The sequence below is a fragment of the Pseudophryne corroboree genome, chromosome 1 (genome assembly GCF_028390025.1).
Source record: "Pseudophryne corroboree isolate aPseCor3 chromosome 1, aPseCor3.hap2, whole genome shotgun sequence".
Lineage (NCBI taxonomy): Eukaryota > Metazoa > Chordata > Amphibia > Anura > Myobatrachidae > Pseudophryne > Pseudophryne corroboree.
The window spans coordinates 1,213,261,686-1,213,287,092 of NC_086444.1; the positions used below are offsets into that span (position 1 = coordinate 1,213,261,686).

General features: G+C 50.9%; 1 protein-coding gene across 1 annotated transcript in view; it reads left to right on the top strand.

Moving 5' to 3' along the window:
• LOC135051739 (vomeronasal type-2 receptor 26-like) overlaps positions 1–25,407 on the top strand; it is a 120,309-nt gene that overhangs the window by 85,378 nt on the left and 9,524 nt on the right. The window lies entirely within an intron of this gene.

Genomic DNA, 25,407 nt, shown 5'->3' on the forward strand with positions numbered 1-25,407 from the left:
TTTTGTTCTATTACTGTTGTTCTAATTGTAAAGCACACCGGAATATGCTGTGCTATATAAGAAACTGTTAATAATAATAATAATAATAATAATAATATTTACCCTGCACAGAAACACTATAACCCACCCAAATTGAAATCTCTCTGCAAATGTTATATCTGCCACACCTGCAGTGCACATGGATTTGCCCAAATGATAACAAATTTGCTGCTACGATTTGGTCTGAATTACCCCCTATGAGTGGTGAGGAGGGAGATTGGAAGACTATAAAGGAGTAAATTGCAGAATTCTATGTGAGAAATAATATGACTTGGGGAACAGAAGAATAGGAAAATTATCAACATAGAGGGAGAGGTGGAAAGAGGGTAATATAAGTGTAGAGACATTAGGCTCCCTAACTTTATACAGTAATTTCTACTTTTATCCTGACCTTTCGAAGTATGACATCATCATCATCATCTAGTTTTAGAAAATGCCACAGATTTTACAGCACTAAATAAAACTTATCAGATATACATACAAATACATACAGAGAAATATTTTCACAAGTATAAATAGTGCATGGATACAATAAATGACCAAATCAGAAGGCATACAGACAATAATCACAAAAAGACATCCATGCAAAGATCATAGTTAACAAGAAATTTTTTTTTAATTTCAACCAAATCTTCAGACAGTAGAAGCCAGAATGAGACTTAATATGACATTCCGTACAAAGAGGATAAAAAATGGATGATTCCTGTACTTTGAGATATCGGGGGTCATTCCGAGTTGTTTGCTCGTTGACGATTTTCGCAACGAAGCGATTAAGGCAAAAATGCGCATGTGCATGGTACGCAGTGCATATGCGCTAAGTATTTTAGCACAAAACTTAGTAGATTTACTCACGTCCGAATGAATATTTTTCATCGTTGAAGTGATCGGAGTGTGATTGATAGGAATTGGGTGTTTCTGGGCAGAAACTGACCGTTTTCTGGGAGTGTGCGTAAAAACACAGGCGTGCCAGAATAAAACGCGGGAGTGTCTGGAGAAATGGGGGACTGGCTGGCCGAACGCAAGGTGTGTTTGTGACATCAAACCAGGAACAAAACGGGCTGAGCTGCTCGCAGTGTAGGAATAAGTCTTGAGCTACTCAGAAACTGCTAAGAATTTTCTATTCGCAATTCTGCTAATCTTTCATTCGCAATTCTGCTAAGCTAAGATACACTCCCAGAAGGCGGCGGCCTAGTGTGTGCAATGCTGCTAAAATCTGTTAGCGAGTGACAACTTGGAATGACCCCCCATTAAGCGTAGGTGAACTAGTGAATTTAGTTGAGTCTGCTTAGTGATACTAAAGACATATTTTTTCCAACATATTGTATTATATTTTATTAGCAGGAAACAGTGTTTGTCTTCTTTTCTCCTTATCCATAAAACAGAAATATGCAGTGAAATATCAGCTGCCACTGAGTTGTTTGATAACGTATTGCATATATATATATATATTATAAGGGCACGGTCGTGCCCTTATATTAAGGCTGAATCGAACAAACGGAATTCTCCCATAGGGAACTTCTGAGATGAGGGCATGGTGTTTGAGGGGCTACACCTCAAAAGTGACTCGACGTACTGATCTGAAATTTGGCATGGGCGCGTAGAATGCCAAATTTCAGGGCAAAATAATAAAAAAATTGGGAGTAACCTAAAGTTCCAACTGTCAGTTTTTTTCTGCGACTTCCTGTGTGGCTTTTTGACAACGTTTTCCCATAGAGTGAATGAGAATTTTTTTGGGAAGGCATAACTCAGGATAGAGGACTAATTAAGACTTTGGGTTTGTTTTATTAGATAGATCTTGTCCCAGTGTAGTGCCTTTTGGGGTTGTGGTTTTTCAGAAAGTTATATATTTTTTTAATTAAGTAAAATATGCCCCATTATAAAGATAGGGCTTTTCAATTTGTTGCGGCTGTGCAGTGGCCGCCAGCAGGGGGTGTACAGAGAGTAGCTTCACTATGTTGGGTGTAGGAAGATGGATGACGCTGTACATCTGTCTCTGTCATTGGTGGCATAATGGTGTAAGGCTCTAGTAGCCTCACACGCTGTGTACTGGCAGTTGGGAACGAGGAGAGCGCGGGAAGCAGTGTCTCGTGCATGACAAGGAGAGCTGCAGGCGGCGGGAGGACGAGAAGGAGGGAGCGTCTACAAGCAGCGACAATGGAGGAGATCGCCGGGACGTGAGCGACGGGGGGAACCTTACTGGAGCACGGTGGGAGGAGACCGACGGAGCCGTCACACGGAGGAAGCTGGGTCCCCTTACGGAGCGTCAGCGGGAGAAGATAGCCGGAGCTGCGCCACAGAGGAAGCCGGGTCCTCTTACTGGAGCATCAGTGGGAGGAGTTCGCCAGAGCCATGCCACGGAAGAAGCCAGTCCCCTTACCTGAGCCTCAGCGGGCAGGAGAAGATTGCCGTAGACGCGCTAATAATAAGACTGCCGCCATCTCTTCTCCCCCCTCCGCAGCACTCCTTGTTGTGCAACCCCTGGTCTCCCTCCTGGGCTCCGTGCATTCTGCTGCCTCCCCCTCCGTAGTAGTCCTCTGTCCGTCTGCCCGTCCAGTAACCTGGCTCTCAGCAGCAGATAACCTCCATGCACTGCACCCCCCCCCTGCTATCCAACATCCCCCCCCTCGCTATCCAAAATCCCCCCCGCCACCCGAAGCAGCAGTAGTAGCACCTCTCTGCCCCTTCCCCCTTCCCCTCCCCCCCTCCTCCTCCCCTTCCCCCTCCCGTGCTGTGTGTTCGGCCACCCCCCCTCCTCCCGCTATGTCCGGCCACCACCTCCCCTCCCTGCCGTGTGTCTGGTCACCCTCCCCTGCTGTGTGTCCGGCCACCCCCCCCTCCCTGCTGTGTGTCCGACCACCCCCCTCCCCTCCCTGCTGTGTGTTCGGCCACCCTCCCGTCCCCTGCTGTGTGTCCGGCCACCCCCCCTCTTCCCTGCTGTGTCCGGCCACCCCCCCTCCTCCCGCTGTGTACGGAAACCCCCCCTCCTCCCTGCTGGGATTTCCGGCCATCCCCCCTTCCTGCTGTGTGTCCGGCCACCCCCCCCTCCCTGCTCTGTGTCCAGCCACCCTCCCCTCCCGTGCTGTGTGTTTGGCCACCCCCCCTCATCACGCTGTGACCGGCCACCCCCTCCCTGCCGTGTGTCCGGTCACCCTCCCCTCCCCTGCTGTTTGTCCGGCCACCCTCCCTCCTCCCTGCTGTGTGTCCGCCCACCCCCCCCTCCTCCCTGCTGTGTTTCCGGCCACCCCCTCCCCTGCTGTGTGTCCGGCCACCCCCCCTCCCCTGCTGTGTGTATGGCCACCGTCCCCTCCCCTGCTGTGTGTTATCCGGCCACCCTCTCTCCTCCCTGCTGTGTGTCCGGCCACCCCCCCTCCTCCCTGCTGTGTGTCCGGCCTCCCCCCCTCCTTCCTGCTGTGTGTCCGGCCACCCCCCCTCCCCTCCCTGCTGTGTGTCCGGCAACCCCCCCTCCCCTCCCTGCTGTGTGTCCGGCCACCCCCCTCCCCTCCCTGCTATGTGTCCGGCCACCCCCCTCCCCTCCCTGCTGTGTGTACGGCCACCCCCCTCCCCTCCCTGCTGTGTGTCCGGCCACCCCCCCTCCCTGTTGTGTGTCGGGCCACACGCCCTCCCTTACTGTGTGTCCAGCCACCCAGCCCTCCCTGCTGTGTGTCCGGTCACCCCCCTCCTCCCCTGCTGTGTGTCCGGCCACCCCCCCCCCTCCCTGCTGTTTGTCTGGCCACCCTCCCCTCCCCTGCTGTGTGTTCGGCCACCCCCCCTCTTCCAGGCTGTGTCCGGCCACCCCCTAGCCCCTTCCCTCCCTGCCGTGTGTCTGGTCACCCTCCCCTCCCTGCCGTGTGTCCAGCCACACCCCCCCTGCTGTGTGTTCAGCCACCGTCCCCTCCCCTGCTGTGTATCCGGCCACCCCCCCTCCCCTGCTGTCTGTCCAGCCACCCTCCCTCCTCCTTGCTGTGTGTCCGGCCACACCTCCTCCTCCCTGCTGTGTGTCCGGCCACCCCCCACCTCCCTGCTATGTGTCCGGCCACCCCCTCTCCTACCTGCTGTGTGTCCGGCCACCCCTCCTACCTGCTGTGTGTCCAGCCACCCCCCTCCTACCTGCTGTGTGTCCGGCCACCCCCCCTCCCTGCCGTGTGTCCGGCCCCCTCCCCTGCTGTGTGTCCGGCCACCCTCCCCTCCCCTGCTGTGTGTCCGGCCTACCCCCTCCTCCCTGCTGTGTGTCCGGCCACCCCCCTTCCTCCCTGCTGTGTGTCCGGTCACCCTCCCCTCCCCTGCTGTGTATTCGCCCACCCCCACTCCTCCCGCTGTGTCCAGCCACCCCCACCCCCCTCCCCTCCCTGCTGTATGTCCGGCCACCCTCCCCTCCCTGCTGTGTTTCCGGCCACCCCCCTCCCCTGCTGTGTGTCCGGCCACCCCCCCTCCCCTGCTGTGTGTATGGCCACCCTCCCCTCCCCTGCTGTGTGTTATCCGGCCACCCTCTCTCCTCCCTGCTGTGTGTCCGGCCACCCCCCCTCCTCCCTGCTATGTGTCCGGCCACACCCCCTCCCTGCTGTTTGTCCGGCAACCCTCCCCTCCCCTGCTGTGTGTTTGGCCACCATCCCTCTTCCCGCTGTGTGTCCAGACACCCTCCCCTCCCCTGCTGTGTGTCCGGCCACCCCCCCCTCCTCCCTGCTGTGTCTGGCCACCCCCTACCTCCTTCCCTCCCTGCTGTGTGTCCGGTCACCCTCCCCTCCTTGCTGTGTGTCCAGCCACCCCCCCCTCCCCTGCTGTGTGTCCGGCCACCCCCCCCTCCTCCCTGTTGTGTCTGGCCACCCCCTACCCCCTTCCCTCCCTGCCGTGTGTCCGGTCACCCTCCCCTCCCTGCTGTGTGTCCAGCCACCCCCCCTCCTCCTCCTCCCTGCTGTGTGTCCGGCCGCCCCCCCCCTTCCCTCCCTGCTGTGTGTCCTGCCACCCCCCCCTCCCTGCTGTGTGTCCGGCCACCCCACTCCCTGCTGTGTGTCCAGCCACTCCCCCCAGACACACAGCGCCTGACACACACAGACATGCGGCACCTGACACACATGCATACGCATATGCAGCGCCTGACACACACGCACACACGCAGCACCTGACACACACACACACACAGACGCAGCACCTGACACTCACACGGACCTGACACAAATGCACACACTCACACGCAGCACCTGACACACACACGCAGCACCTGACACACAGACACGCAGCACCTGACACACACACACAGACACGCAGCGCCTGACACACACAGACACGCAGCGCCTGACACACACAGACACGCAGCGCCTGACACACACAGACGGGATGCGGTCAAGATGCCGCCATCCGGAATCCGGACGGTCGAAATACCGACGCCGGAATCCCGACTGCCGCAATCCCAACATATTCTCCCTCCGTGGGTGTCCACGACACCCACAGAGGGAGAATATAATAGTGTGCCAAGCGTAGCGAGGCACCGTGCCCGCAGCGTGGCGAGCGAAGCGAGCCCTCAAGGGGCTGCGTTCCGCTCGCCACCCCTGTCTGGATTGTGGGGTCGGGATTCCGGCGTCGGTATTATGACCACCGGGATTCCGACCGGTGGGATTTAGTACTGATCCCACACAGACACGCAGCGCCTGACACACACAGACACGCAGCGCCTGACACACACAGACACGCAGCGCCTGACACACACAGACACGCAAAGCCTGACACACACACTCACGCACCTGACACACACAAACTCATGCACCTGACACACACACACTCACGCACCTGACACACACACACGCAGCACCTGACACACACGCAGCACCTGACACACACGCACACGCAGCACCTGACACACACGCACAAGAAGCACCTGACACACACGCACACACAGCACCTGACACACACACTCACACGCATTTGACACTCACACGTACCTGACACACACACTCACGCACCTGACACACGCACTCACACGCAGCACCTGACATACTCACAGTAGCACTTGACACACACGTAGACACGCAGCACCTGACACACACACACGCAGCACCTGACACACACGCAGACACGCAGCACCTGACACACACACACGCAGACACGCAGCACCTGACACACACACACACGCAGCACCTGACACACACACACACACACGCAGCACCTGACACACACACACGCAGCACCTGACACACAGATATGCAGCGCCTGACACACACACACGCAGACATGCAATGCCTGAAACACACACGCAGACATGCAGTGCCTGACACACACACACACACATGCAGTAATGCAGCACCTGACACACACATGCAGCACCTGACAGACACCCACACACACAGACATGCAGCACCTGACACACCCACACACACAGATATGCAGCACCTGACACACCCACACACATACAGACATGCAGCACCTGACACACCCACACACAGGCAGCACCTGTCACACATATATACATGTGGCATTTAACGCACACACGCACAGCACCTGGCACACAATCATATACAGAACAACAATAAACAAGAATAAGCGCTGGGAAACTGGATTCAAAATTTCTCACAATTTTAATAGTGTGATAGTAAATGATTACTGTTGCAACAGATGATTTAAAAATAAATATATATAATAAAATTAGAGCATAGCATAGCACTGCAAAGATTTAAAAAGTCCCATATATTTTATATGGCATGTATATTGTTTGCCGGTACTCGAATAAGACAGTTCATCCCCAGAGATTTTTTGCCACAGTCCAGGAACAATAATATCGAATGGAAAAGTAAAAACTGCAGTTGGAATGACCTTACGTAGCTAGGTTCAAGAGGCTGCTTGGTCCAATTGGTTGCTCAGGTCCAATGGTGCAGATGTCCAAATCGCTGATGAGAGGAGTTCCTATATCCGACTTCTAGGCGTTTGTATGGGGATGAGGAATCAGAGTCCAGCTTCCACCGATGCGTTTCGCTGTTTTACACAGCTTTATCAAGGTGTGTAAAACAGCGAAACGCGACCTGAGCAACCAATTGGACCAAGCAGCCTCTTGAACCTAGCTACGTAAGGTCATTCCAACTGCAGTTTTTACTTTTCCATTCGCTATTATTGTTCCTGGACTGTGGCAAAAAATCTCTGGGGATGAACTGTCTTATTCGAGTACCGGCAAACAATATACATGACATATAAAATATATGGGAATTTTTAAATCTTTGCAGTGCTATGCTATGCCCTAATTTTATTATATATATTTCTTTTTAAATCATCTGTTGCAACAGTAATCATTTACTATCACACTATTAAAATTGTGAGAAATTTCGAATCCAGTTTCCCAGCGCTTATTTTTGTTTATTGTTATTCTAGTTATAGGGTCTAACTAACCCCGGTGTATTAGCTGTTCTAAGAAAAGCAACTCACTACGAGCGCCAAAGGTCTTACTTGTTAATTCCATTTCTCCACTTATACACAATCATATACACTCAGAGCACCTAACACACACATACACTCGCAGCACCTCACACACACTCGTATACACACGCAGCACCTGCCACTCACACATATATACACATGCAGCACCTGCCACTCCCACATACATGAACAGCACCTAACACACACATATATACATGCAGCACCTGACACACACATACACGCGCAGCACCTGACAGTCACACACATACAGATGCGACACCTGACACAAACACATACACGCTCAAAACTTGACACCCACGTGGCAGCTGACGCATACAAATGCAGCACCTGAGATACACACATATACACGTGCAGCACCTGAGACACACACATAAACGTACAGCACCTGACATACACACATGTATGTACACGCGCGGCTCCAGGCACACACATACGTACGTTCACACGCGGCACTTGACAAACACACACGTACAAACACATCACCTGACACACACACACACACACACGTACGTACACGTGTGGCACCTGACACACACACACACACACACGTATGCACACGCGTGGCTCCTGACACACACACACACACACACGTGGCTCCTGACACACACACATGTACGTACATGCGCGGCTCCTGACACACACACATATGTACGTATACGTGCGGCACCTGACACCTACACATATGTACGTATACTAGTGATGTGCACCGGAAATTTTTCGGGTTTTGTGTTTTGTTTTTGGGTTCGGTTCCGCGGCCGTGTTTTGGGTTCGAACGCGTTTTGGCAAAACCTCACCGAAATTTTTTTGTCGGATTCGGGTGTGTTTTGGATTCAGGTGTTTTTTTTCAAAAAACCCTAAAAAACAGCTTAAATCATAGAATTTGGGGGTCATTTTGATCCCATAGTATTATTAACCTCAATAACCATAATTTCCACTCATTTTCAGTCTATTCTGAACACCTCACACCTCACAATATTATTTTTAGTCCTAAAATTTGCACCGAGGTAGCTGTGTGACTAAGCTAAGCGACCCAAGTGGTCGACACAAACACCTGACCCATCTAGGAGTGGCACTGCAGTGTCAGACAGGATGGCCCTTCAAAAAAATACTCCCCAAACAGAACATGACGCAAAGAAAAAAGAGGCGCAATGAGGTAGCTGTGTGACTAAGATAAGCGACCCAAGTGGCCGACACAAACACCTGGCCCATCTAGGAGTGGCACTGCAGTGTCACGCAGGATGGCCCTTCAAAACAATACTCCCCAAACTGCACATGACGCAAAGAAAAAAAGAGGCGCAATGAGGTAGCTGTGTGACTAAGATAAGCGACTCAAGTGGCCGACACAAACACCTGGCCCATCTAGGAGTGGCACTGCAGTGTCACGCAGGATGGCCCTTCAAAAAAAATACTCCCCAAACAGCACATGACGCAAAGAAAAATGAAAGAAAAAAGAGGTGCGAGATAGAATTGTCCTTGGGCCCTCCCACCCACCCTTATGTTGTATAAACAGGACATGCACACTTTAACGAACCCATCATTTCAGCAACAGGGTCTGCCACACGACTGTGACTGAAATTACTGGTTGGTTTGGGCCCCCACCAAAAAAGAAGCAATCAATCTCTCCTTGCACAAACTGGCTCTACAGAGGCTAGATGTCCACCTCATCATCATCATCGTCTGACTCATCACCCCTTTCACTGTGTACATCCCCCTCCTCACAGATTATTAATTCATCCCCACTGCTGAAATCTACCATCTCAGGTCCCCGTGTACTTTCTGGAGGCAATTGCTGCTGGTGAATGTCTCCACGGAGGAATTGATAATAATTCATTTTAATGAACATCATCTCCACATTTTCTGGAAGTAACCTCGTACGCCGATTGCTGGTAAGGTGAGCGGCGGCACTAAACACTCTTTCGGAGTACACACTGGAGGGAGGGCAACTTAGGTAGAATAAAGCCAGTTTGTGCAAGGGCCTCCAAATTGCCTCTTTTTCCTGCCAGTATACGTACGGACTGTCTGACGTGCCTACTTGGATGCGGTCACTCATATAATCCTCCACCATTCTTTCAATGGTGAGAGAATCATATGCAGCGACAGTAGACGACATGTCAGTAATCGTTGGCAGGTCCTTCAGTCCGGACCAGATGTCAGCACTCGCTCCAGACTGCCCTGCATCACCGCCAGCGGGTGGGCTCGGAATTCGTAGCCTTTTCCTCGCGCCCCCAGTTGCTGGAGAATGTGAAGGAGGAGATGTTGACGGGTCACGTTCCGCTTGACTTGACAATTTTCTCACCAGCAGGTCTTTGAACCTCTGCAGACTTGTGTCTGCCGGAAAGAGAGATACAACGTAGGTTTTAAATCTAGGATCGAGCATGGTGGCCAAAATGTAGTGCTCTGATTTCAACAGATTGACCACCCGTGAATCCTGGTTAAGCGAATGAAGGGCTCCATCCACAAGTCCCACATGCCTAGCAGAATTGCTCTGTTTTAGCTCCTCCTTCAATGTCACCAGCTTCTTCTGCAAAAGCCTGATGAGGGGAATGACCTGACTAAGGCTGGCAGTGTCTGAACTGATTTCACGTGTGGCAAGTTCAAAAGGTTGCAGAACCTTGCACAACGTTGAAATCATTCTCCACTGCGCTTGAGACAGGTGCATTCCACCTCCTTTGCCTATATTGTGGCCAGATGTATAGGCTTGAATGGCCTTTTGCTGCTTCTCCATCCTCTGAAGCATATAGAGGGTTGAATTCCACCTCGTTACCACCTCTTGCTTCAGATGATGGCAGGGCAGGTTCAGGTGTTTTTGGTGGTGCTCCAGTCTTCTGTACGCGGTGCCTGTACGCCGAAAGAGGCACGCAATTCTTCTGGCCACCGACATCATCTCTTGCACGCCCCTGTCGTTTTTTAAATAATTCTTCACCACCAAATTCAAGGTATGTGCAAAACATGGGACGTGCTGGAATTTGTCCAGATGTAATGCATGCACAATATTGCTGGCGTTGTCCAATGCCACAAATCCCCTGGAGAGTCCAATTGGGGTAAGCCATTCTGCGATGATCTTCCTCAGTTGCCGTAAGAGGTTTTCAGCTGTGTGCGTATTCTGGAAAGCGGTGATACAAAGCGTAGCCTGCCTAGGAACGAGTTGGCGTTTGCGAGATGCTGCTACTGGTGCCGCCGCTGCTGTTCTTGCAGCAGGAGGCAATACATCTACCCAGTGGGCTGTCACAGTCATGTAGTCCTGAGTCTGCCCTGCTCCACGTGTCCACATGCCCGTGGTTAAGTGGACATTGGGTACAACTGCATTTTTTAGGACACTGGTGACTCTTTTTCTGAGGTCTGTGTACATTTTCGGTATCGCCTGCCTAGAGAAATGGAACCTAGATGGTATTTGGTACCGGGGACACAGTACCTCAATCAAGTCTATAGTTGGCTCTGAAGTAACGAAGTAACAAGGCCTCAGTTATCCGCTTTGCAGCAGGATGACTGCTGTGATATTTCATCTTCCTCGCAAAGGACTGTTGGACAGTCAATTGCTTACTGGATGTAGTACAAGTGGCCTTCCGACTTCCCCTCTGGGATGACGATCGACTCCCAGCAGCAACAACAGCAGCGCCAGCAGCAGTAGGCGTTACACTCAAGGATGCATCGGAGGAATCCCAGGCAGGAGAGGACTCGCCAGACTTGCCAGTGACATGGCCTGCAGGACTATTGGCATTCCTGGGTAAGGAGGAAATTGACACTGAGGGAGTTGGTGGTGTGGTTTGCGGAAGCTTGGTTACAAGAGGAAGGGATTTACTGGTCAGTGGACTGCTTCTGCTGTCGCCCAAAGTTTTTGAACTTGTCACTGACTTATGATGAATGCGCTGCAGGTGACGTATAAGGGGAGGATGTTCCGAGGTGGTTAACGTCCTTACCCCTACTTATTACAGCTTGACAAAGGCAACACACGGCTTGACACCTGTTGTCCGCATTTGTGATGAAATAATTCCACACCGAAGAGCTGATTTTTTTTTGTATTTTGACCATGCATGTCAATGGCCATATTCCTCCCACGGACAACGTGTCTCCCCGGGTGCCTGACTTAAACAAACCCCCTCACCATCAAATCCTCCTTGTCAATTTCCTCCCCAGCGCCAGCAACACCCATATCCTCATCCTGGTGTACTTCAACACTGACATCTTCAATTTGACTATCAGGAACTGGACTGCAGGTGCTCCTTCCAGCACTTGCAGGGGGCGTGCAAATCGTGGAAGGCGCAAGCTCTTCCGGTCCAGTGTTGGGAAGGTCAGGCATCGCAACCGACACAATTGGACTCTCCTTGGGGATTTGTGATTTTGAAGAACGCACAGTTCTTTGCTGTGCTTTTGCCAGCTTAAGTCTTTTCTTTTTTCTAGCGAGAGGATGAGTGCTTCCATCCTCATGTGAAGCTGAACCACTAGCCATGAACATAGGCCAGGGCCTCAGCCGTTCCTTGCCACTCCGTGTCGTAAATGGCATATTGGCAAGTTTACGCTTCTCCTCAGACGCTTTTCATTTTGATTTTTGGGTAATTTTACTGATCTTTTGTGTTTTGGATTTTACATGCTCTGTACTATGACATTGGGCATCGGCCTTGGCAGACGACGTTGATGGCATTTCATCGTCTCGGACATGACTAGTGGCAGCAGCTTCAGCACGAGGTGGAAGTGGATCTTGATCTTTCCCTATTTTTTAACCTCCACATTTTTGTTCTCCATATTTTGACAACTAAAAAGCCACCACAGGTATACAATGTAGATGGATGGATAGTATACTATTATTACTTATGGATGACGAGTGACGACACAGAGGTAGGTACATCCGTGGCCTACCGTACTGCTATATATATAATATATACAGAATAATAATAACGGACCTGGTGGACACTGTCAGCAGACTGCTAAACTATTATGAAGAAAAAAAAGCCACCACAGGTATAAAATGTAGATGGATGGATAGTATAGTATTATTACTTATGGACGACGAGTGACGACACAGAGGTAGGTACAGCCGTAGCCTACCGTACTGCTATATATATAATATATACAGAATAATAATAACGGATCTGGTGGACACTGTCAGCAGACTGCTAAACTAGTATGAAGAAAAAAAGCCAACACAGGTATACAATGTAGATGGATGGATAGTATAGTATTATTACTTATGGATGACGAGTGACGACACAGAGGTAGGTACAGCCGTGGCCTACCATACTGCTATATATATAATATATACAGAATAATAATAACGGACCTGGTGGACACTGTCAGAAGACTGCTAAACTAGTATGAAGAAAAAAAAGCCACCACAGGTATACAATGTAGATGGATGGATAGTATAGTATTATTACTTATGGACGACGAGTGACGACACAGAGGTAGGTACAGCCGTGGCCTACCGTACTGCTATATATATAATATATACAGAATAATGATAATGGACCTTGTGGACACTGTCAGCAGACTGCTAAACTAGTATGAAGAAAAAAAAGCCACCACAGGTATACAATGTAGATGGATGGATAGTATACTATTATTACTTATGGATGACGAGTGACGACACAGAGGTAGGTACAGCCGTGGCCTACCGTACTGCTATATATATAATATACTGTATAATAAATGGACCTGGTGGACACTATCAGCAGACTGCTAAACTACTAGTATAAAGAAAAAAAGCCACCACAGGAGTGTTTTTCAGGCAGACAAATGTATACTGGACTGGTGGTCACTGTCAGCAAAACTGTGCACTGTACTCCTGCTATAACTGCTCCCCAGTCCCCACAATTAGGCAGTGTGAGCAGTGCACTCAGCACAGATATATCATGGAGCACACTGAGCACAGATATGGTATTGAGCGTTTTTTTCAGGCAGGGAACGGATTAAACTGGTGGTCACACTCACTACTATCAGCAAAACCCTGCACTGTACTCCTAACAGCTGCTCCCCGTCCCCAATCCTCCCCACAATTATAACAATGTCACTCTTAGTCTTTTCTATTATGACTATAACGGAGAGGACGCCAGCCACGTCCTCTCCCTATCAATCTCAATGCACGTGTGAAAATGGTGGCGACGCGCGGCTGCTTATATAGAATCCGAATCTCGCGAGAATACGACAGCGGGCTGATGACGTTCGGGCGCGCTCGGGTTAACCGAGCCATACGGGAGAATCCGAGTATGGCTCGGACCCGTGTAAAAAGGCTGAAGTTCGGGGGGGTTCGGTTTCCGAGAAACCGAACCCGCTCATCACTAACGTATACGCGCGGCTCCTGACACCCACATGCATGTACACGTGCGGCTCCTGGCACACACACACACACGTAGACGCGCGGCAAATTACACATACACGCGTGTACATACACACATGCACAGCACCTGACATACACACATGTAGGTATGCGCCACCTGACACACACACATACACACACACACACACACACGTACACGCACGACACCTGACACACACGTACGTACACGCACGGCACCTGACACACACGTACGTGCACGCATGGCACTGACACGTACGTACGCGCACGGCACCTGACACACACGTACATACTAGTGATGAGTGGGTTCGGTTCGTCGGAATCCGAACCCCCCGAACTTCACCCATTTTACACGGGTCCGAGGCAGGTTCGAACCTTCCCGCCTTGCTCGGCTAACCCGAGAGCGGCCGAACGTCATCATCCCGCTGTTGGATTCTCGCGAGATTCGGATGTCTGCATTCGTGGAAAGGGTTCCCATGTGTAAACATGGGACCCCTTTCAGTCCGTCTGGTCCGGGTGTTCGGTTTGTTGTTTTGCCAAGTACGTGGGTTTAATCTGGAACCTGGATCAGGTGAGTATAATTATCTTTTATTTTCAGGTACCCGTGGATTCTACTTGGAGAAGAGGACCGACTGCTTCCTGTCAACATAGGTAAGTATGTGTGTGTCGGCAGGTGTGAAATAAAGTTATACTTTCACGGTGTCTGTGTCCTGTTTTTATTTGGGTATTTTTTTCCAGGAGAACTACAGGTACCAGCGGGCCCGTTTTTCTCCCGCATGCTGGTACTTGTGGTTCTCCAAGTACCAGCTTGCGGGGGAGGCTTGCTGGGACTTGTAGTACTACTGGAAAAAACAATATTCTTTTAATTTTCTCAAGGCTATCAGCCTCCCATCCGCAGCCCTTGGAAGAGGTGGACAGCCTCGGGCTTCACCCCTGGCCCTTGGGTGGCTGGGGGGGGGTTCCCCTTGATTGAAGGGGTCCCCACTCCCCCAGGGTACCCCGTCCAGGGGTGACTAGTTGGATATTTAATGCCACGGCCGCAGGGCACTGTATAAAAGTGACCCCCGTCTGTGGCATTATCTGTCCAGCTAGTGGAGCCCGATGCTGGTGTAAAAAATACGGGGGACCCCTACTCTTTTTGTCCCCCGTATTTTTTGCACCAGCACCAGGCGCAGAGCCCGGTGCTGGTTTTAAAAATACGGGGGATCCCCTGTCCGTTTCCCCCCCAGATTTTTAGAACCAGGACCGGCTCGAAGAGCCCGTGGCTGGTTATGCTTTTTAGGGGGGACACCACGCAATTTTTTTTTCGGGTTTTTCACATTCCATTTAAAAAAATAAATAATAATAATAATAATAATCTTTAAAAAATGATATAAATAATACTTGTGCCTCCAAAAAAGACAAACCAAGTACCTAATCCAGCCATTCCCAACCGCGGTCCTCAAGGCACACCAACAGTGCAAGTTTTAGTGATATCCAGGCTGCAGCACAGATGGTTAAATCAAAATAACTGAGCTAATAATTAAGTCACCTGTGCTGAAGCCTGGATATCACTAAAACATGCACTGTTGGTGTGCCTTGAGGACCGTGGTTGGGAATGCCTGACGTAATCCCTTCTAATATAAATAGATATGCTATTACCAAGAAGAAAAAAAAAAACAGCAAAAGACGAATTTACTGTTTAAAAGCACTGTTGTCGAATTTACAAACTTCACTTGAATATACTTTGTCGAATTGCCGCATTTGTACCATTGCTGAAAAGTCGAATTTGTCAAATGTCGAATTTTAAAAAGTCGAATTTTGAAAGCCTGTAAGAATAGGCCCGGCCCCCTTCTTCACATCAGCCGTCCCCCTCTACCCCTCTACCTTTCTCTCTCTTGTCTGTGCTCTCTCCCGTCTGTAGGACTAGGCCCCAACTCCTTCTTAACCTCCAGTGACTGCTCTCTCCAGACAAGTGGACCAGGCCTGCCCCCTACACGCTGCTGGTGTCTTCATTGTTACTTGGTCTGGAGCTCTCTTGGGGAAAGAACTCACGTGAGCTCATTAAGAATGAGGAACTGGGATGTTTTAATTTTATTGTGAGTAGTGTAGTGATGTAGTATGTTGTATGGGGGGTATAGTGTAATTATGAAGTGCAGCATATGGGAGGGCTATAGCATAGTGATGTAGTGTGGCATATGGGGGGTGGTAGCGCATAGGGGTGCATACAGGGGGTGCCTGGTGCGCACATGCACTCCCTAATGTCCAGCACCGCTGCACGCCACGCTTGCTGTAGCACAGTGATCGCTGAGTGTGTGATCGGTGGAGCCTAGCCTGCAGCTCATTTCCGTACCTCCCACCACCGCTGCGCCCGCCCCCCCCCCTCTGCCTGCTGCTAATACTATGCTGAGTGCATTAGTCGGCGGCCTCACTGGGGGGACTGGCGTCACCTTGCAATGTGACGTGGTGATGTCCGCCCATGCTCTCCTCCCGCCCACCTGTGCTTTTCTCCCGCTGCGGTCTCTCAGTCCTAGTGTGCCGCGGCCGCCACACCGCTGGCAGTGTTCCTCTAGGGGGCACTGGGAGCCGCCGGCAGACACATTCTGCTGAGACTTACTTGTCAGTGCGGGTTCCGGACGGCAGGCGGCGGGTGGGAGGGCAGACGGGAAACAGGTGTCACAAGGAGTGTGTGGGTAACTAATTCACAATACTTCCGCTCAACGTGGCACTGCTGGTCCTTCATTTCCCATGTCTCTTCACCAGGTGGCGGGCGGCCCGGAAATTAAGTGATGTGTTGTGCAGCAATCAGTGTGAAGTGACTGTGAGTAACACTGGTGGTGCTGATGATGCTGCTGCAGAATTGGGAAGCAATTAATTCATAAATATAATGTACTCTATCAGTATATTATACATACATAAACATGTACATACGTGTATTTGTGTATACATGTATATGCATGTTTATACATGAGTGTGTGTGCGCATATATATATATATATATATATATATATAAATATATATATATATATATATATATAGAAGACTTGGGGTTTGTTTTATTAGATAGAGCATGTCCCAGTGAAGTGCCATTTGGGGTTGTGGTTTTTCAGAAAGTTACAGGTTTTTTTTTAATTAAGAGAAATATGCCCCATTATAGAGATAGGGCATTTCAATTTGTTGCGCCTGCGCAGTGTCCGCCAACAGGGGGTGTACTAGAGTGCCTTCACTTGAGAGCCGCAATATGGCCGCCTTCTCCCCGGTTATTCTGTAAATAGGAAAATAACCTCACAGGTTCACATAGGGCAGAGTTGCCACTTCTAGTGGAGGGCTGTAACGTACAGTACTAAGGAAAAACCATATACTAAAGCGGCACGGTGACCTCACCCTCTCAGAGACATCAGAGCGCAGCACACTGTACGGGATACACTTGGTACACACACCTATTAGCTCAGGGCAGCACTATAGGACCCTCCTGTAATGCTGTGCTGGCGGCGTGTAGTGATCAGGGCACTGGGAGACTGGCTGGCTGGTCTCCGTCTCTGCTGCCTATAGAACTTGGCCGCCCAGAGAATAAGAGGGCAGCGGCTGACATCAGAGAGGGTGCAACAATCTGTGTGGGCAGAGCCCCTCACAGCAAGGTGTCCTTATGCTGTGCCCCGTGTAATCACTGTGATCCATACAGACTCTCACCCTGGTATGCTCTCTATTTATTATTTCTTTTTTTACACTGCGACATGCTCGAGGGAAGGGAGCAGGCATTCCCCCACCCCACCGCCACTACTCCTCCGCCAGCATCACTGCCGAGCCGGTCAGTGTTCCGGTGGCAATGAGCAGTAGGCCGCCACCAGCAACAACAGTCAGGAAGCTGTTACTCCCGGCAGCAGTAGCGTCAAGCTGCAATTCAGCCAGCGGCACGATGATCCGTGAGACAGTGGCAGCACAGGGAAGCAGTACCCCCTCCAATCACAGCACCAACCAGGAGACTGAGGCAGCAACCCGCCCCCAGCAGCAGCACCACCCTGATGATAGGTAAGATGCATTTTGGTGTCACAAGAAGGTGGCCGGAGTAGTGGCTGGCTGTGGTCACACCCCGGGGAAAAGTGATAGTGATTTCAGTGTTCCTTTGTGCGGGGATTGGATGTGTAGATGTATGGAGGCTATGTATGTATAGATGTGAGCGGAAGTGGTTGGATGTATGAGAGCGGCAGTGTGCGGATGTATGAGAGCGGCAGTGTGCGGATGTATGAGAGCGGCAGTGTGCGGATGTATGAGAGCGGCAGTGTGCAGATGTATGAGAGCGGCAGTGTGCGGATGTATGAGAGCGGCAGTGTGCGGATGTATGAGAGCGGCAGTGTGTGGATGTATGAGAGCGGCAATGTACGGCTGTATAACTGCGTCGGTGTGCAGCTGTATGAGTGCGATGGTGTGCGGCTGTATGCGTGCGGTGGTGTGCGGCGGTGTGTGGATGTATGAGAGCGGCAGTGTGCGGCTGTAAGAGTGCAGCAGTGTGCGGCTGTAAGAGTGCGGCAGTGTGCGGCTGTAAGAGTGCGGCGGTGTGCGGCTGTATGAGAGCGGCGGTGTGCGGATGTATGTGAGCGGCAGTGTATGGCTGTATAACTGCGTCGGTGTGCGGCTGTATAACTGCGTCGGTGTGCGGCTGTATGAGTGCAGCAGTGTGCGGATGTATGAGAGCGGGGTTGTACGGCTGTATGTGCGGCTGTATGAGTGCGGCAGTGTGCGGATGTATGAGTGCGGCAGTGTGCGGCTGTATGAGTGCGGCAGTGTGCAGCTGTATGAGTGATGCAATGTGCGGATGTATGAGAGCGGCAGTGTGCGGATGTATGAGAGCGTCAGTGTACGGCTGAATGAGAGCGGCAGTGTACGGCTGTATAACTGCGTCGGTGTGTGGATGTATGAGTGCGGTGGTGTGTGGATGTATGAGTGCAGCTGTGTATGGATGTATGAGAGCGGCAGTGTGCGGATGTCTCTAAATCATCAATCTGTCTCTAAATCATGTTACATGCACCTTAAAAACATATCCAAAATACGCCCTTATCTTACACAAGACACTGCTAAAACTCTAATCCATGCACTCATCATCTCCCGCATTGATTATTGTAATAGTCTCCTTACTGGTCTTCCCAAAAATAGGCTATCACCACTTCAATCCATTTTAAATGCAGCTGCGAGGCTAATCTTCCTCGCCAGATGTTCTTCATCTGCTGATCCGCTCTTTCAGTCCCTCCATTGGTTACCGGTATTCTACCGTGTAAAATATAAAATACTTTTACTTACATACAAGGCTATTAACCAAACTGCACCATCATACATCTCCTCACTCATCTCAAAATATCTCCCTACCAAACCTCTCTGCTCTGCACAAGATCTGCGTCTCTCATCCACATGTATTACCTGTTCCCACTCAAAAACACTGGACTTTACCCGGGCTTCACCCACTCTGTGGAATGCACTCCCACGCACAATAAGACTCTCCTCTAGTCTCCAAACCTTTAAACTTTCTCTGAAAACTCATCTCTTCAGACAGCCTACCAAATTTCAGACCAACACACATAGGGGTATATGCAATTCACGGCGAATCGCGGCAATTTTTCGCCGTTTTTTAATTCGACTCAATTCGACAGGTGAATTCCGGCAGGTGGCTGCCGGAATTCACCATATTCAATGAAAATCGGATTCGACAGAACCGCGGGCGAAAATCGGCCGATTTGGCGGATTTTGCCGCGATTTTAAAAAACGGGAAAAAACGGGAAAAACCCGGAAAAAAAATGGCGTGGGGTCCCCCCTCCAAAGCATAACCAGCCTCGGGCTCTTCGAGCTGGTCCTGGTTCTAAAAATGCGGGGAAAAATTGGGCAGGGATCCCCCGTATTTTTAAAACCAGCACCGGGCTCTGCGCCTGGTGCTGGTGCCAAAAATACGGGGGACAAAAAGAGTAGGGGTCCCCCGTATTTTTAACACCAGCATCGGGCTCCACTAGCTGGACAGATAATGCCACAGCCGGGGGTCACTTTTATGCCGTGCCCTGCGGCCGTGGCATTAAATATCCAACTAGTCACCCCTGGCCGGGGTACCCTGGGGGAGTGGGGACCCCTACAATCAAGGGGTCCACCCCCCCAGCCACCCAAGGGCCAGGGGTGAAGCCCGAGGCTGTCCCCCCATCCAATGGGCTGCGGATGGGGGGGCTGATAGCCTTTTGTGATAATAAAAAGATATTGTTTTTTCCAGTAGTACTACAAGTCCCAGCAAGCCTCCCCCGCAAGCTGGTACTTGGAGAACCACAAGTACCAGCATGCGGGAGAAAAACGGGCCCGCTGGTACCTGTAGTACTACTGGAAAAAAAATACCCAAATAAAAACAGTACACAGACACCTTGATAGTAAAACTTTATTACACACTACCGACACACACATACTTACCTATGTTGACATGCCGACTGCCACGGTCTCCGACGATCCGAGGGTACCTGTGAAAAAATTATACTCACCTTCCAGCGTCCAGAGGTACATCCACGTCCAGAGATACATCCAGGTACTTGTTAAAAAAACAAACCGAACACCCACTCCATACCGGACGGAAAGGGGTCCCATGCTTTCACATCAGACCCCTTTCTCCCGAATGCCGGGACATCACGTGACTCCTGTCACTGAAGTCCCTTCAGCCAATCAGGAAGCGCTACTTCCGTGGCGCTCACCTGATTGGCTGTGCGCTGTCTGTGCTGTGACAGCGCTTCGCAAAGCCGCTCCATTAGTTTCAATGGTGGGAACTTTGCGGTCAGCGGTGGGGTTACCCGCGGTCAGCCGCTGACCGGCGGGTGACCTCACCGCAAGCCGCTAAGTTCCCACCATTGAATATAATGGACGGGGCTGTGCGATGCGCTGTCTGAGTTCAGACAGCGCACAGCCAATCAGGTGAGCGCCACGAAGTTGCGCTTCCTGATTGGCTTTAGAGACCTTTCTGTGACAGCTGTCACTGACAGGTCTCATTCGTGGAAAGGGGTCTCATGTGTCAGCATGGGACCCCTTTCAGTCCGGTGGTCGGGTATTTGCGATTTGTTATTTTGCCAAGTACGTGGATTTATCTCTGGACCCTGGCTGAGGTGAGTATATTGAACTTTTCTTTTCAGGTATCCGTGGATTCTACTTGGAGAAGAGGACCGATGTCGGCGTGTGAACATAGGTAAGTATGTGTGTGTCGGCAGTGTGTAATAAAGTTTTACTGTCACGGTGTGTGTGTCCTGTTTTTATTTGGGTATTTTTTTCCCAGTAGTACTACAGGTACCAGCGGGCCCATTTTTCTCCCGCATGCTGGTACTTGTGGTTCTCCAAGTACCAGCTTGCTGGGACAGGCTTGCTGGGACTTGTAGTACTGCTGGAAAAAACAATATCTTTTCATGATCACAAAAGGCTATCAGCCCCCCCATCCGCAGCCCATTGGATGAGGGGGGACAGCCTCGGGCTTCACCCCTGGCCCTTGGGTGGCTGGGGGGGGGACCCCTTGATTGAAGGGGTCCCCACTCCCCCAGGGTACCCCGGCCAGGGGTGACTAGTTGGGTAGTTAATGCCACGGCCGCAGGGCACGGCATAAAAGTGACCCCCGGCTGTGGCATTATCTGTCCAGCTAGTGGAGCCCGATGCTGGTGTTAAAAATACGGGGGACCCCTACTCTTTTTGTCCCCCGTATTTTTGGCACCAGCACCAGGCGCAGAGCCCGGTGCTGGTTTTAAAAATACGGGGGATCCCCTGTCAATTTTTTCCCCGCATTTTTAGAACCAGGACCAGCTCGAAGAGCCCGAGGCTGGTTATGCTTTGGAGGGGGGACCCCACGCCATTTTTTTTTAGGATTTTACCGTTCCAGCAATAAATAAAAAAATTAAAAAAAATTATATTTTAAAAAATATATAAATAATATTTGTGCCTCCAAAAAAAAAAAAAAAAGTACCTAATCCCTTCTAATATAAATAGATATGCTATTCCTAAAAAAAAAAACACCAAAAAAAACATGTTTAAATTTTTTTTTATTGTTTTCACCCTCCAAAGTGTGGCGGATTGAAAATGATGAATTTGCTGTCTAAAAGCACTGCTGTCGAATTTCCAAACTTGAATTGAATATGCTTTGGTCGAATTGCAGCACTTGTATCATTGCAGAAAAGTCGAATTTGCAAAAATTCGAATTTCAAAAAGTCGAATTTTGAAAGTCCGTTTTTTGGTCGGAAAGCACTGAATTGCATAGGCGAATTTTTTTTGTGGGCGAAAATGACCCGAAATTCGACAATTTCGGGAATTCGACCGCAATTGCATATACCCCATAACCTTCACAGCTTCCCAATCAAGTTACATCCCCTCTGTACAGTCCACATAAACTCACATTTTGTCTTCCAACATTGCTGGGTGATCATATCATATACAACCCATTATGAACCTAGCAACATGGGGAACCATTATGTGACAGGTAGCATCTATCCTTGTGTATCAATGCCTATTTCCCTATAGATTGTAAGCTTGTGAGCAGGGCCTTCCTACGTCTGTGTCTGTCTGTCTGTCTGTCTGTCTTTGCCCAGTTTTGTTATATAATTGTTGTTCTAATTGTAAAGCGCAACGGAATATGCTGCGCTATATAAGAAACTGCTAATAATAATAATAATAATAATAATGAGAGCGGGGTTGTACGGATGTATGAGAGCGGGGTTGTACGGATGTATGAGAGTGGGGTTGTACGGATGTATGAGAGCGGCAGTGTGTGGATGTATGAGAGCGGCACTGTGCGGCTGGAAGAGTGCGGCAGTGTGCGGCTGTAAGAATGCGGCTGTAAGAGTGCAGCAGTGTGCGTCTGTAAGAGTGCGGCTGTAAGAGTGCGGCTGTATGAGAGCGGCAGTTTACGGCTGTAAGAGTGCGTCGGTGTGCAGCTGTATGAGAGCAGCAGTGTGCAGATGTATGAGAGCGGGGTTGTACGGCTATAATAGAGCGGCAGTGTGCGGCTGTATGAGAGCAACAGTGTGCGGCTGTATGAGTGCGGCAGTGTGCGGATGTATGAGTGCGGCAGTGTACGGCTGTATGAGAGCGGCAGTGTATGGCTGTATAACTGCGTCGGTGTGTGGCTGTATGAGTGCGGTGGTGTGTGGATGTATGAGTGCGGTGGTGTGTGGATGTATGAGTGCGGTGGTGTGCGGATGTATGAGTGCGGTGGTGTGCGGATGTATGAGAGCAGGGTAGTGCGGCTGTATGAGTGCGGCGGTGTGCGGCTGTATGAATGCGGCGGTGTGCGGATGTATGAGAGCGGCGGTGTGCGGATGTATGAGAGCGGCGGTGTGCGGATGTATGAGAGCGGCAGTGTGCGGATGTATGAGAGCGGCAGTGTGCGGATGTATGAGAGCGGGGTTGTACGGATGTATGAGAGCGGGGTTGTACGGATGTATGAGAGCGGCAGTGTATGGATGTATGAGAGCAGCAGTGTACAGTTGTGTGAGAGCGGCAATGTGCAGATGTATGAGAGCGGCGGTGTACGGATGTATGAGAGCGGCAGTGTACGGATGTATGGATGGCAGCGTCATAGGGAGGGATGTCGGAATGCTGTTATAGGATTCCTAATACAAAATGGAATCCGTATAGTGGGCGGGGCTGGCACCATGGCACCACGTTGGGCTTGATGGGCAGGTAGTGCGGCAAGCACACCCAAATTGGCGTCTGACGTCGCCCACAGTCCACACTGTTGTTAGGAGTCTGAGTTAATTTTGACTGTGTAGTGCACTCACAGAGGACCTACCGCCCGTCCGCTCCTCGCATCTGAGCAGCAGGTCAGGCTCTTATTTTCTTTTTAATCAGGAGAGGCCGAGTGAACTGTGAGCAGGGGGGCAGAGCTACATGGGACCCAGAGGGGCTGCTGTGCTGTTAGAGAGGGAGAGGAAGAGAGAGATGAAGCTACTGCAAATCCCCAGCTGATTGTGAGGTGCCAGGTTGAAGGGTGATGTGATCAACCTTCTCCCTCGCTGCCGCTGTTGACCGCATCTAGGCTTCCTCCATCGAGGGCATGCGGCGCAGCAGTGGGCAGCGTGTAATGAGTTTGTCTTACTCATTATACTGCGGCCTGTTGTGGACACCTCCATCCGTACGGACTGGTGTACATGACCAGCACAGAGGTGACAGTGTTGGTGGAAGTGCTGCCCAGCTCTGACCCTGCAGGCCTCCCTGATCTGGCTGCGGCCGCTGCTGCTGCGGCCCGAAACCCCTGCCGGTCCCTTCCATAGACTTCTGCCTGGCCAGCGCTGAGGTACTAAGGGTAGCCCAGCTGCGGGAAGGGTATGTCTCTGGCTTTCTCTCCGGCAGGGGAAGGTGACAGCGGCGGAGGAAGTGCTGCCCACCTCAGACACTGCAGGCCTCCCCGATCCAGCTGCGGCCACAGCTGATGCTGCCAGAACCCCCTGCTGGTCTCCTTTGTTGACTGCCGCATGGCCAGTGCTGAAGTACTGGGGGTAGGCCAGCTACGGGAAGAGTGTCTCTGCCTCGGGCTCTCTCTCTGGCAGGGGAAGGAAGGGCTGATTCTCTGACACAACAGGGAGGGCTGGGCTGCAGGAACACAGCACTGGAAGAAACAGGAGGCCGAACTCATGACCAAAAAGTGAGCAGTGCAGTGATCAGCCCCTTGGTCTTTCCCTCTCTCTGGGTGCAGAGCTGTATTCTACAGAGAGAGCTGGGATGGGAAGAAGGGGAACGGCACCTGACACACACATACATGCGCAACACCTGACACACACACATATACACGTGCGGCACCTGACACACACACACGTAGCATCAGACACAATAAAATAAACATGCAGCACCTGACCCACACATACACGCGCAACACCTGACACACACACACATATACACGTGCGGCACCTGACACACACACGTAGCATCAGACACAATAAAATAAACATGCAGCACCTGACACATGCATATACACGCAGCACCTGACACATATATATATACACGCAGCACCTGACACATACATATACACGCAGCACCGGACACATACAAATACACGCACACCATCAGACACACTAATATACACATGCAGCACCTGACACACACATACACACGCAGCACCTTACACACACATAGACACGTGCAGCACCTGATGCACACACATGTACACGCGCAGCACCTGACGCACACTCATGTACACACGCAGCACCTGACGCACACTCATGTACACAAGCAGCACCTAATGCACACTCATGTACACACACAGCACCTGACGCACACTCATGTACATGCGCAGCACCTGACACAGACATACGTATTCATGCACAGCACCAGACATACACTTGTACACACGTGGAGCACCTGATACTCACACACATATACACCCGCAACACCTGACACACACACACACGTGCGGCATCTGACTCATACACACGCACCATCAGACACACTCAGATATACACGCAGCACCTGACATACACATACACACACACACAGGACCTGACACACACATACACAGTCAGCACCTGACACACACACATATACATGCGCAGCACCTGACACCACGCACTCACACGTACAAGCAATGCATTTCACGCCTACCTCCAGCCTCAGTCACAGGCTGCTGCCGCCTACCCCCCTCCCTGCATCAGCTGCAAAGGCAGCAAAATATTTTGACCAAAGTCTAAAGGCCCATACACATT